Here is a 15,088-nt window from a genome sequence, read left to right on the forward strand (position 1 = left end):
AATTCCAAACCCTCTCTGTTATCCTGGACTTTCCTAATGGCATACTCTAGAGCAAAGTTAAAAAGTAAAGGTGATAGTGCATCTCTTTGCTTTAGCGTACAGTGAATTGGAAACGCATCTGACAGAAACTGTCCTATACGAACTCTGCTGTACGTTTCACTGAGACACATTTTAATTAATCGAACTAGTTTCTTGGGAATACCAAATTCAATAAGAATATCATATAATACTTACCTCTTAACCGAGTCATATGCCTTTTTGAAATCTATGAATAACTGATGCACTGTTATAAAAATCTAAAATTAAGACTTTTCGCGACTTATTTTGTTATAAGCCAAACAGAGTGCTTGTCATGAAACAGTTCGTATCGTCGATGGGAAAACATAACAACAGAGTCCCTCGAGTGGTTTGTATACCCTTTTCACAGACCTTAGAGACCAAAATGCAAAATATTCATATTAACATAATCCTTGCCATGCCAAAATTCCAAAAATAGTCTATGTCACAAATTTTAGGTACACATAATGAACAAGTCTGCGAAAAGACAAAGATCAAATAGTGATACACGTTCTGTTCAACCGTTCTCCGTTCTGGAAGAAGAGGCACAAACTATTATCCAATTTAATAATTCGATAAATACATATCTTGAAGTTTCTTCGTACTATTTTATAATTACCCTTGATTTCTATGTATGTGTTATACTTTTGCAATATCAAACATCTAAATACATTTTCGACTTAGCTTTTAAGAGCTATATACATAAGTGCAACTTACGATCGGAACAAACTGGAAATACTTGCTTAGACGAAAATACGGAAAGAGGTGCAAGGCGTATTGATGCCGACGTTGTTGAATCTAATTGGTTGTGAAGGATACCTATAATTCTGTTCTATTATATAGCCCTATGTTCTTAAAAGTTCAAACTAGTGTAACGTCGTTAATTCTCAAATAAGGAACATGTAATATGAATAAATAAATTGTTTTGTCATATATGTTTACCTTTATATATGTACAATGAATGATCGTTCACTCTGTTATTCATGGTTCAAAATTTCAACATGCACCCACCTGCTGCGATTTTGCTTTACAATCACAGTACAAGTTTTGGTTTCAGTACAGGTTTAAAAACAGAACTTCCATTGTAATTTACACTGAAATTAGTTTCTTAAATAATTCAATTTATGGTCATCGCCGTGAATTAGTTCCCTACCGGCAAGCTTTATGTTGCGTATATATTTTATCTCGCAACAATACTGTAATGTCAAGTGATGTTGTCACGTTCGCGTTGTAAATATTATCCCTAGTTACAATTATTTTTAAACCGACATCTGTGCATTAATTTTTACCACTACCATCGACAGAGAATTAATTTTACTTCATTGTTCTATATAAATTTTTAACACTTTTATATTCACCGAATAACATTCCAACTTCTTTAGTGTGTCAACGTCTTAGGAAATTACCTGGCTGAGTAGTTTCGAAGTGTTATCCTTCATTATCCAAAGCCTAGTGGAGGTCGCGCGCAATTTTCTGATTTCCTGTTGTGGTGAGGTGTGTTCATGATTGTATCGAAAAGGATGTGTGTGTTTTGAAATTGAGTTGAGTCTTCAGGATGTGCTTTTTTTTACAGACTGCATGCTCCATTACTGTGGAGTAATACTGCATGCATTGGTTTATCTTAAACTATGTACATATAATTACTTTAAATTATTCTAAGAGTTATTTTATGGGCAATATAGCTTTGGTTGGCGGGAAAAGGCACATAAGTAAAAAAAATAATTTTTCAGGAGAAACCTTTTTAATTTATTCTTAACTGAATATAAGTATAATAATGAAATTCATGTATGTTGGTTAAAGTAAGTCTCTTTTCAATTTAAAGCACAACAAACTTTATTATTTCAAAAATTAGAAAAAATACTAGACTTATGTGATTAGGTAAAACAGAAAAATCGACTTTTTGACTTATGTGCTTTTTCCCACCGACCAATAGATGAATGAATTTTGTACTTTTCTTTCATTGTAATTTCGCTCATTTGCGATAAGAGAGGCACAACTCAAAATTTTTCATTTTTGAGATTCTTACAAAAGTGAACTCCAAAATTAGTATATTTTTATCATGAATAACGACAAATATATGATTACATTATTTTTCCCCCAGATGGCAGATGTGTCTTTATTAAATTGTTTTAATCTAACAAAATCATTACAACAAGAAAGACTTAATTTTAGTTGTTACGAAGCATTCAAACTGAAGCGTTTAAATCTTTTCATGAAGAGTGACAGAATTTGTGTTGCGTCTTTTCATTGAATAATTTTTTTCAGCGGCAAGGATTTATTCTGCGTTGTGTCATTATTTTAGATAAGTAACAAAGACTCATTTAACTTCCCTTATCATCAGTAAGCTTACATTTAATATTGTGACGGTATTTATGATTAAAACTATTTTAATTTAATAATTATTTAATGTTATGTCTGTCTATTTGAAAAGTATAATAACGTTTTACCTCTATTTTTAATAGGGTTCGTAATTTTTTTACACGGAAATGAGTCAATTACGTTCGTATCTAATTCTAAAGCTGTCAAAACAAACATTTTTAGAAAATGATGTCTGGTAGCTGGTTACTCAAACACAACTGGAAGGTTTTTTCAATAATATTCAATATATCCCTGTAAATGAAATAAGTTTAAAATAGGCTATGTAACATGAATAATGATCTGCCCCGTTATTTACAGAAAGTAAGCAGGTTAGTGTAAATGATGCTGATGCAGATTCTAAATAGAATGTTTTTAATTTAACATTTTTGACTTGAAAACTACTGATGTCACCTGTTTCATTTGGCACGTGGTAGAAGCAGAAAGAGGTGTCAATGAAATAGGTGTACTTAACTTCTTGGAAGAAAAGTAAAAAATGTCGGCTGAAGACATAAACATAATTTTCTATACCGATCATTGCTGAGGACTTCTGTTCTAAGGTTCATGATCCATCTGTACATGTTCACTGTATCCAAATTCCCAAATCTGAAATCCATTATCCATAAATTCTTGATAACAGGACACACTCAGGACGAAGGTGATAGTGCCCTGTCAATGATCGAGAGCGAAGTAAAACGCGTGTCCAAAAGTGGTCCGATTTACACTCCACGTCATTTTGTCTCTCTTGTTAAAGCTGCAAAGAAAACAGGACGGACCTACAAAACCAAGGAAATATCCCATAAGGACTTTTTCAATATCAAGAATCTAGGAACAAATTACAAGAACGCAAATTACTTCAGGAACACAAGGAAAATCAACGAAGTAAAGGTTTTGACAGTGCATCAAAGTCATCCATTGTCATTTTTCTACAAGACATTCTATTTCGACGAAGAATTTCAAGAAGTACAACTAAAAAAATGTTCTTCAAGAAGTAAAACCAAAACCGAGACTCCAGAATTGCCACAAGTTTATAATGAAAAAATAGGTATAAGTGGGAGGAAAAAGGCAGATTTGCTAGATCTGATTAAATCGAATCACATTCCAAGCTTCTATAAAGAATTCTTTGAATCTCTGAAAGTGTGGAGAGGTGTTGTGAACTGTATTGAAAGTATTGTGCTGTAGTTTATGTTTACTGGGCAATTTATTTCTAAAATAATTTTGTGTAAAGCATTTCAGATTTTGTATAAGGCTTTCTCAATCTAGGTTGTTGCTATTATATTATATTTTCTAACATAATTTATAGTCATATATTTAGAAATAGTCTTTAAATTATACGATTAATTGTAAAGTATAATTTTCATAAAAAGTTATTACATTCGTTTGTCAATACAACAACATCTTTGTTAAAATTTAAATTTATTAATGAATGTCACAGAGCACCCTTATAATATTATTGAGTAATGACATGCCAATAAATTATTCCATTGCATTGCTTTATCGAAAAATTACTTTTTTACAAACACAATAATTGTGCAATTATTGTACGTCAGGTAAATATTCTCACTGTCATAAGTAAAAACAGACATATATTTATTTTAAAAAAGAACGACACAACTTAAAATAATTATTCAAATTATTGAAATTAATTAATAATTATAGTACTATTCGGTACAACACTAGAAATATAATACATGTGCAAAATTGCATTCCGTTTGGTAAAAGCATGTGCCTACAATTTGATTTTTAAGAATATGAAAATTTTAAAATGCTTCTCCTGTAAAATTAACACTTTTTAAGTTGTGTCACTCTTGTCGCAAATGAGCGATTTGTCAAACTGTATATTGTTAGTAAATTTGATCAAGTTCTTACGGTATTTGTGCACTAGTTTGTCTTTATTCACCGGCCAGTTTGTATCGTTTGTTCGTCATTATTGCATGATCATAATGGGTTATCTATAATTTTATATTTATGTAGATAAGATTTTATATTTCCGTGTCCTGCTATTATTGTTGTGAAGTTTGGGATTATGTTAAGTTTTAGTTTTAACCAATCGTTTATATTTGGGGAAATAAGATTTTGTGATTTGTCCTTTTGCTGTGTTGTGCCATTCGTTTTGCCATTTCACTAAACTGAGAGTGTGTATTTCGCCTTTCACTGCACTTTTTGGTGTCTTGCTGTAGCTCTCTTGAATATCCTCGGAGCGCGCTGCCTCCATCGCAAGTTGATCTGCTAATTCATTCCCCACGTGTCCTGCGTGGGTTTTAATCCAGTTGAATTCTATTTTCCAGTTCTTCCTCTCCGCTTCCTTTACTTCTCTTCTGATTTCTTCTATGAGATGTGCATGATTTGTTTATTTTATAAGGAAGTCTAATGTTAACCTGCTGTCTGTAAATATTGAGATTGATTGCTGCTGACTTTCTAGGGTTTGTATAACTAGTTGTTCAGCCTGATTGTATGGGGTGTGTTTTTGTATGTTTGCAAATTTCATATATTCTAGAGTGTCAACTTTCTGGTTTTTTGGCTGGATGTGTAGTATTTTCATGTCAGTGTCTATGTTGCTGTAGTTGTGATTGGAGTTTGTGATGTGTTCTGCGTAGGTTGAATTGTTGTGTAGTTTGATTATGGTTGTAATATATTCCTTGTAACGTGTTTGAAATGATCTTTCAGACTGTCCAATGTAGAAGTCGTTGCAACTATTGCATGATAGTTTGTACACTCTTGATAAATTGTATTTTTCTTTGTGTATTTTGCCTGTGTGTTAAAGGATTAGGTACAGCTTACAGCAGTAAAATTTTTGGAAATATTCAACATTTTTTCTCCATTACTGTATCTTGTACAGCAATGAAAATTAGTATGTGTAAAACACTGTCCTGTTATATGACAAAAATATTTTTACTATTTAAAAAAAATTATTTACATTTCTTTTTTCAAAATTCATTTCACTATGCAGTGATGACGCGTTTCCCACATAATTCAAAAACTATCCAACATTCTGTGATGAAATTTTTTGTGTGTATTTATGCATGTCATATCTACAATATTTCGCATATCACTTCTCTACCTTTGATAGATTTTCTGATAAAAAATAAATTTATTTAAAAAATGGTCAAATATCAGTATTTTCTTCTAACACAAAATAAAAAAAAAAAATTATTTATTAAGGAATGTAGTTAAAAGAGCATGATATTGTAAACATGAGTTTCAGCAATAAAATAAAAGAGAGAGAGAACATGAAAAAGTTAACAAGTTAATGAGTTATGAGGGAAATGCTTCATCACTGCACAGTGAACTGGCATCATTTTGAATGTTTAGATAAAATATATAAATATTTTTTTAATATCGTAAAATATTTTTTTCATATAGCAGGAGGACAGTGTTTTATACATACCAATTTTCATTATTGTACACGATACAGTAATGGAGGAAAAAATGTTTAATAATTCCAAAAATTTTACTGCTGTAAGCTGTACCTAACCCCTTAAGTGACGACAGCATATCATCTATTAAAGAAAAGATAACCAAATGACTTTTTTCATAGAATCCACATATCATTCATTTCGCTATATCTCTAACGAGGACGGCAGTTCGACAAATGCATATCCAGTACGGACCTATGAATTCAGAACATTGATGCTTCAATAATAATAATAATAATAATAATAATAATAATAATAATTTGTTGTTAATAATGAGTCCCGTGTCATAATATCATGGTCAAAAGCGTCAAACCTTAGAATAGAGTAGCGGTTGAGCTCTGGTTCTAGTCCACAGGACGTAAGAAATTTTATCTAGAATTTTCGACCAGTGTATGAGACCGGTACCCACCCAGCAACGTCATGTATTTGGGGAGGTACAGTAAGTATCTAAATCCGGTTTCGTAATCCAGCTGTAACGCCTAAGGTGGTCATTATGCTACCTATACGTTAGCTCCGTACTGGTTCGATGATCGTTCATCTCTGCTGATGTATGTGGACGTGAGGTCAGCAGTCAGCTGATCGGTCTTCGTCCATTATGGGAGCACGCGCCACAATTTCTTTGCTAATACCAATTTTACTGTATTGTGTTTTGTAGCCGAAAAGAATTTCTCAGCCTAATCTTTGAAATACAGAGGTGACAATAGTTCTTATGATTTTTAGTATGTTATATGTAGGTTTCGTATTCCAGCTATCTAAAGACTGAAGTTAAAGACGCATTGGGTATATTGTACGCCGAACACAGGTAATGCAACGGATAAGGATATAAACAAACAGGTCGTCGCTGCGTGTTCGTGGAGTACAGCCAACTCCCCATATTCTGAAGTTATACTAGTAAACACATGCTTGAGCCGTGATGTTCATTTTCGTCGTGATCTTTGCAGTGCATAATAACGTGCATTACGGAACTTGAACATATGCGGATGTCACTTGAAATGATTTTATATTGCAAGAAGTTCTTTCAATAGCACATGACGTTATTGGTGTGTGGTGCAGTACAAGATATTCCTACGGTCTGACATTTTTTCGTATTTCATTAGGATATTGCATATGTCGCTCGTCACTGAAAACCCACCAATTTTCTATGTACTTTTCTAGGAATTCCCAAAATGTAGATTATTTAATCTATTAATTGGGATGTTGGCAGTGAACATCATGATATACAACTCCATGCTAAACATCGAGTTAATATCTTCATAATTTTCAAATTTTCATGGTACTAGTTCCTATAGATTACGTTCAACAGACTTTCTGTGACTTTTGGTATTTCAGTGTCTTTCAGTGCACTGTTTTAGTCACTTTTACGTTTATTTTACACAATTTATATGTAATGGTGTCTATATTGACAGTGAAAATATTAGTTCAAATATCCTCAACTATGCTCTACAATATTACACGCTTGAGCGTCTTACCTACAGCATTTTACCTCTGCAATGAACCTACAGTCACAAAAATGTAGTCATTTAAAAAACTACCCATTATGACTGCGTCCCGGTTTTGACTTTCTAGAGCAGTGACCGGCATGTTCCGTGCTCTGTGACGTCATACCACGGAGCCGCCACGCTCTTTGCTCGGGAAACTCTGCATACTGAGCACAGCGAGGAGACAAGGTTCAACTGAACAGTGGTGGTACGGCGCCTATGCAGTGACAGAGCGCGATCCATTCGTCTGAGGTAGCATGTGAACAGCACAATTACAATACATTTGTACGAAAACAAACCTGTACATCCGTGATAAATCAATGTAACAAAATATTTTGGTTTGTAATCAAATTTAATATACTTATAATAATATGAAATTCATAATACAGCCAGTTGAAGAAGCGTTCGCATTATGTAAATGAGGCTCCGAAACTGCTATAAATATACAAATATAGAAATAAATAATTTAAGCAGTACTACAACACTTTGTCTACTCGGAAACTTGAAAACAGCTCAAGTGTTTTTAACAGACATTTTCCTACACAATATGCAGATTGAACTATCTAAGCCCTAACTGGTGAGTAGTATGCAAAGTATATTTCAACTTTTGAAACACACCATCACTTTGTGTTACTATCGTGCCCAAGCTAAATGCTTTGTCGAGATCAAACTGTGTTATGGAGGAATGGCGAAGTGTTTGATTTGTGGCAAGCTGTTTCAGCATGGAAAGAAATTCAATATGCAATGCAATTATTCTGTATGCCACACAAATGATTATGACAAATAGGGGGGAGAATATCGACAAATACTGGTGCAGCAATTGAAAGATAAATTGTTAAGTGAAGCTAGGGAACACACTGTCAGTGAATCAATGGTAAGCTTAAGGCTTAAGATATAGGATTTCACTAGCCATTGTAAAGAACATGCGTTCTTTTAATGACGGGGAATTTGCCAAGAATGTTGCCATCATGACCGCAGAGTAGTTATTCCCTAGCAAAATACAGGAATGTGATTCCATCAATTTTTCTCTAAGAACTGTCGTATCATTGCTGCACTGACGCCACTGCGCTGGTGCGTGTTAACAGTAATACGATTCAACTGCTCGCTCTTCCAAGCTCTTGAGGCCTGACTGGATCTTACGTCATAACTGCAGCTTCTGCCGGACACTGTTCTAGAGGAAGAGGGCAGAGGATGCGTAACTATTTTATATACGACCATACATGTACCTGCGCTGTGACATCACATATACTTCGAATCAGGCAACCTCATTCCAGTTTATAGGTAGCTGGAATACGGAGCCTAGTTATATGAATCCTCTCAAGTATAAGAGCCAAATAAGAATTAGAATGAAGATTATGTCATTGAAATAAAACATAGAAAGATGGAATACGAGCTGATGAAGGCAAGCATAATCTAATCTAGAAAAGATATAACAAGAAGGAACAAATACTGTGTTGTTCATGTTACAAATTCTCTTCGCAAAGATTAATTAGGAGTCATCTGAAGATAATAATTTGTTTTTAATTGCCATTTATACTGCTAATCTGTTTTTTTGTCTCATATCCGTGGCCCATGATATGGATCGTAAGACCGAAAATCCACCTAGAAGACATAGCATAGACAATGGACGAATATTCGTGCCTTCATATGATTTTCATTTTTGCCTTCATCTAGTGTGCACGACAGTCTGTCTTACGATTACTTCTAAAAGTGTCTCTAATATTTTGCTTAATCACAAAATAATTAATCATTAAGGATTATTTTATTGAGATATGTGGCTTCATCTGGATATAACAGAAGTGAATCCTGTCACGAAATGCACACGTGAATGTAAACGCTCAACATACTTATATTAATCTGTAAATGTTTTCAATACCCCATTCAAATTGAAGTAGCTGATAAAGGAAACAAACTAGGCCACGTCAATATTTTATTAAAAGAATTGCAATTGCATATGTAGACCTATAGAGATTACGGAGGGAAAAACCCATGCGAACTCAGTCCACCTATACGTACTTACTGTACTTTCTATAGAGTTAAAGTTTGACGTGACCGATGGTTGACCGGAAAGTTTTGCCTGACACTCTCTCTTTAGGAGACTATACCTGCAGAATTGAATTTTGAAATGGGTGATGAGTGGCAAGTAAATTTTCATTAGAGCGTCTCATACAGAGACTGGGTCTTTTACGGGCCTTAAATTTACGATATAAGTCTCCCAGCTTTAATTTTTTACCGAAGGAAGCCTTTCTAAGTACTCTTGTGGACCCGGCCGAGTTTCAACCAGCGAATTTCGGATCCGGTGTCAAGCATGATAACCATTAGATCACCGAGGACATTCCGTGTATGTGTGTAACTTTCAAGATTCAAACATGAATTTTCAGATTTTTCATGCTTCGAAATATAGTGCCTAGGCCTACATTTTATGTTTCCACGCTCGCGGAAGTAGAGCGGAAGGTCCAATGCAGAACGCAGCTGCCTACATGCCAGTGTGGAAAGATAAAATGTATGCATTGTATTTAAATGTAATGTCTAACTTGGTCTTAAAAATGTGATATTTTCTGACAATTTGTCACTTATTCAAATGGCAAACATTACAGAGTATAAGGGATATAAATGCCGTTCTTTTAACAGACGTCGGGGACGGTCTACAGGATCAAAAAATGTCCATACAACATAGGGCCAAAACGTGATAGATTTTCCACAGAAAAAAATTTAGCCTATGTTCTTATTTTATTTGGGTTGTACTACTTATATCGTTAGTAAAATTACGAAAATATTTACATCAGTAGATAGCCTATATCTAGCAAAGAGTTAATATTAGTTTAAATAAATATGTGTGTTCTATTAAGTTTTCGTGAAATTAAATAAAAATGCATGCTTAAATTTGTTAATATTCTGGCGTGAGAGACGTGGCAACATTCAGCAGGCAGTACTTGCACAGACGTAAGTACGAATCAGCTGAATTCAAGCTCCCTGTCCATATGTCTACTGCCGAGCGGATGACAGTTCAGTACAGGGTATTCGATAAACTACTTACAATGTCACTCATAGTTTAGGACTATCATATGTTATTAATTTATGGAGAAAGTCGTCGTAATTCAAGTGGGGCAAGAAGGATGTACCGTCAACGTTTTCCTCAAAGAAAGTTGCATAATCGGCAAACTTTTGTAGCAGTTTCTCAACGATTATTAGAAACTAAAATTCTCTTATCCCGTTTCGAAAATCACACAAACCAAAAATTTGTTTAAAAATGATACTACTTTATGGAAGTGGGAGAGATGAAATGTTGCATTAGAAGAAAAGTTCATGTGATTTTCTACAGAAAACCATTACTGTTTATTTTTTAGACGTACAATAAAAATGGAGCAATACTGTTGCATAAAATGTAAATTTACCAAAATGTTCTATTAATGAGATTGAAAGTTTGTATTTGCTGCTCGTTTTATGTAAACAACAGTATTGTCATGGTCCGCTCCTGCATTAGAACAGAGCATCTGTTTTGTACCGATATATCTGTACCCGCTTGAGTTGTACTGTGTACTTCTAAACCCCCCTTCTCCCCGCTTGAGTTGTACTGTGTACTTCTAAACCCCCCTCCTCCCCACTTGAGCTGTACTGTGTACTTCTAAACCCCCCTCCTCGCCGCTTGAGTTGTACTGTGTACTTCTAAACCCCCCTCCTCGCCGCTTGAGTTGTACTGTGTACTTCTAAACCCCCTCCTCCCCGCTTGAGTTGTACTGTGTACTTCTAAACCCCCTCCTCCCCGAACGAGAAACATTGAAAAACGTCTAATATTGTAAACTTTAATAATTAGTTAAATATTGCAATTAGAAAAATATTATAAGGACATTTTTTCTTACTTATGACATGAATAATCATCAGTTAAAATTATACCCCTTACACTCTGTATAGCAAAGAAAATATTCGCACTTTATGAGCCAAATATGCATACAGACATGGACAGCGATAAGTCTAAATGTAGCAACAACAGCTCTGTGTCGTAACTCAGGAATTACAGTAATCCCCTCTTATCTGCATAATCTGTATCCACGGTTAACCACGGCGACATTTGTTTTATGTAATGTAACGCATAGAGTCTTAATCTGAAAAGTTTATAGAAAATCTAGATCGAGAGTGCTGATGATCACAAGTGTAACAATATAGGCTACAGCTCATTTATTACTATTATTATTTTTATTATTATTATTATTATTATTATTATTTTTGTTGTTGTTATTTGTAGTAGTAGTAGTAGTTGTAGTAGTAGTAGTAGTAGTAGAGTATTATTTTCTTCTCCTGGTTTTATTGTTTGTAATTTGTTAAACGATATCATAGCTAGGCCCTATGTATAGTATAGAAGAAGGTTTTATTTATAGAGTTCGCTACTTTCTTCGGATTCGCATATCCACAGTAGGTTTCGGAGCATTTTCCCGCAGATACGGAGGGATTACTGTACTTGACAATTGAGGCGCTGAGAATAATAACGACAGATCCCAACCGACCTTGTATTTTGATATAGATGTACGACTGTGTTAGAATTAATTGTTCTCTTTATGATTCGTTTGGTTAATTTATAGGAAAACTTTTTTAATTTTAGCCTACTTAATTCTGATACCATTCTTTGACAACGTGTCCTTTCACTATAATCTTTGAATAATTGTCCGCAGTAGAGATAATAATAATAATAATAATAATAATAATAATAATAATAATAATAAAGGTAAAGGTATCCCCGTAACATGCCATGAAGGCACTTGGGGGGCATGGAGGTAGAGCCCCATGCTTTCCATGACCTCGGCACTAGAATGAGGTGATGTGGTCGGCACCACGCTCTGACCGCCTTTTACCCCCGGGAAAGACCCGGTACTCAATTTTATAGAAGGCTGAGTGAACCTTGGGGCCGTTCTGAAAGTTTGGCAACGAGAAAAAATCGTGTCACCACCTGAGATCGAACCCCGGACCTTCCAGTCCGTAGCCAGCTGCTCTACCAACTGAGCTACCCGGCTGTCTAATAATAATAATAACAATAATAATCTTCTTCCTCGTATTTTAGGATAAATCCTGTATTTTCCAACTTTGCTGTCTTAATCCGATGTTGGTGTCCAGCTTCCCTTCCACCGTTTAGGGGGTCGTCCCAAAGGTCTTGGGGTGTCCAACTTTCCTTTCATTGCGATTTCCGGGAGTCGGTCTTCCGTCATCCTTAATACATGATCCCGCCATCCTTTTCTTCTAGTCTTGACCCAATTTTTCACGTCCTGCACTCCACATTTTTCCCTAATCTCATCATTCTTCTGCCTGCCATATAACGTAACGCCAGCAATACTTCGTAATGTCCTCATTTCTGTTGTTGTCACCATTTTTGCAGTTTTTTTGTTTCTGCTCGAGTTTCCGTTGCATATGTTAATACTGGGCTTATACACGTTTTATATATTCTGATCTTGCTTTCTATGTTATGTATTTATTTTTTCCAAATTACATCTCTTAGATATAATAATAATAATAATAATAATAATAATAATAATAATAATAATAATAATAATAATAATCAAAGTTTTCTGGGTGTCGTTTGAACTATGTTTCTCTTTCCTCTGCTGTACTTTTAATTTCTTCACTGAAGGGTGCACTGGGAGGAATGGTGAACAGGAGAAAAGTTCGGGTAAGAAGAAGATATCAGATAATAGAAAACATTAAGATACATGGATCGTATGCAGAGATAAGAGGACGTCGGAAAAGAGGGAACATTCAAGAATAGTGTCTTTAATTGGTTATTTTACGTCAAACGCCTTTTCTAAGTCCACAAATACTATACATACTTCTTTATTCTTCTCTAGGTATCTTTCGCCGATTGTTCGTAGCAGTCCAATTGCATCTTCTTGGTTCTTCTTTGTAAATTACCTGCAATACTTATGCACACTCCTTTCATTTTCTCTATTGATAAGCAGCAGTGTGTTCTGGATGACAAAACACCGTGTAGCAGACAATTTGAATGTATTGTTCTTGAGTGGATAACTTATCGGAAGATACCACGCGCGTGCCAGCTGTAACCAATTCTGACCTATATCCACAGAATTGATAAGCACTATCATCTGCTTTTACGATCCAGACTTGATTAAGATTTGTTTATCACCATTATCGCTAGAGATGGTAGATTTTAGCAATCATGATAAATCCAAAATGTACCCAAATGCTGTCAAAATAAGTAATCTAGGCTAGTAATAAAACTGTAACTAAACTTTTTCTGGTAATATTTCGCTTTTACAAAAATAATTGGTGTAAACATGTATGATTAACAATCCTGAGAACGAAAATCGCCTTTATGACATGTTTGTTTCTATGTCTGTTTATTTGAATGTTTGTTACCTTTTCACTCGATAATAGCTGAACCGATTTATACGAAAATTTATATGTACGGTACAATAAGTTAGTTCCCATTTAGATTTTAGTCTATGTGGCATTCAAAATACTTTCTTTGAAAGAAAGTTTGTAAGGGGGCCTGAAGTAAATAAATCGAAATATCTGGCTTATTAATATTTTTATGAGAATGATACATACCAAAAGTTGTTTTAAAAAATGTTTCCGACAAGTTTTGTCCTATACAAAATTTTGATATTTAACGAGATATGAGCTTTAAAATAACAAAACGTATGTCATTGCCGCCTATCAGCTCTGTTTAGAGAACAATTCTCGCACCTATATGATAAAAGTGAGACGGCTAAGATGAAGTTAATTCTTCCACACATTTTCTGAAACTTGTTGATCGTATGAGTTATAGAATTATGTAATTCTCTTCCATGTGTATGCGATATTGTAACGAAAGTACTCAAATGATGAAATTTGTTATATTGTTTTGTCATTAATTTGCTATGATCTTAGGTGGTTTGTATTTCAGATTTAATATAGGAAACGCTGAATTGAAATTTATCATACAGTTTTGGAGACGATAACGTCCTTTGTGTAATTTATGCTTTGATTTGGTAGAATCTATTGCCATACCAAAATATAAAAATAGATATTTATGGTACTTGTGAAGTAAGTGTATCTTTATTGTGCGAGTGGAAAGATTTGAAAACACGAGGCGTCAGCCGAATGCTTAAATTACACGAGCACAGTAAAGATCACGCTCACAAGTACAGTACCATACGTAATTTTATCCATGACCATAACAAAAAATTATGTTTTATAAAAGAAAATATTACGTTCAAAATAAGTAATAAAATCTGATGTCATGGCATGGACTTTAGAATCGATACGCGTACTAGTGGGTTATGATGTAGCAGGCCATGAATAGCGAAGAATAAGGCATTGAATAAATAAAAAAATTGTTCCGTGGAAAAATGAGTGATTCCAGTGGTGAAAGTTTGCCAGAAGATATTCCAGAGGCAGCTGAAAGCCTCTTTTACAAACGTAAAAATATTTAGCAAACGCATGTTTTTTGTTATGGCCATGGATACAGAACATTTGTCATTTTTATTGGTTATTCATTAATATTCATAAGAATAAGCAGTTTCCTACAGTCTTATGCCGACGAGATTCCAATAGCTGTACACAGCTCAATAATGAAAATCTTACACTTTCGTTTCTATATATGCAGGTCTATATGTGTGAGGAAAGACCTTTTCCGTGTTAAATATACAACTAATTTCGAGATAGGTAGGAGAAATTGAGTTAAACAGTCTTACACAAATTCTATTTCTTTGACGAAACTTTGGTAAAAATAAATCGACTAAATAAAAACACATATTTGTTCAGTAGCCTACAGGTTGCAAAAATAAAAAACACAAA

This window comes from Periplaneta americana, chromosome 11, assembly GCF_040183065.1.
Source record: "Periplaneta americana isolate PAMFEO1 chromosome 11, P.americana_PAMFEO1_priV1, whole genome shotgun sequence".
Taxonomy (NCBI): domain Eukaryota; kingdom Metazoa; phylum Arthropoda; class Insecta; order Blattodea; family Blattidae; genus Periplaneta; species Periplaneta americana.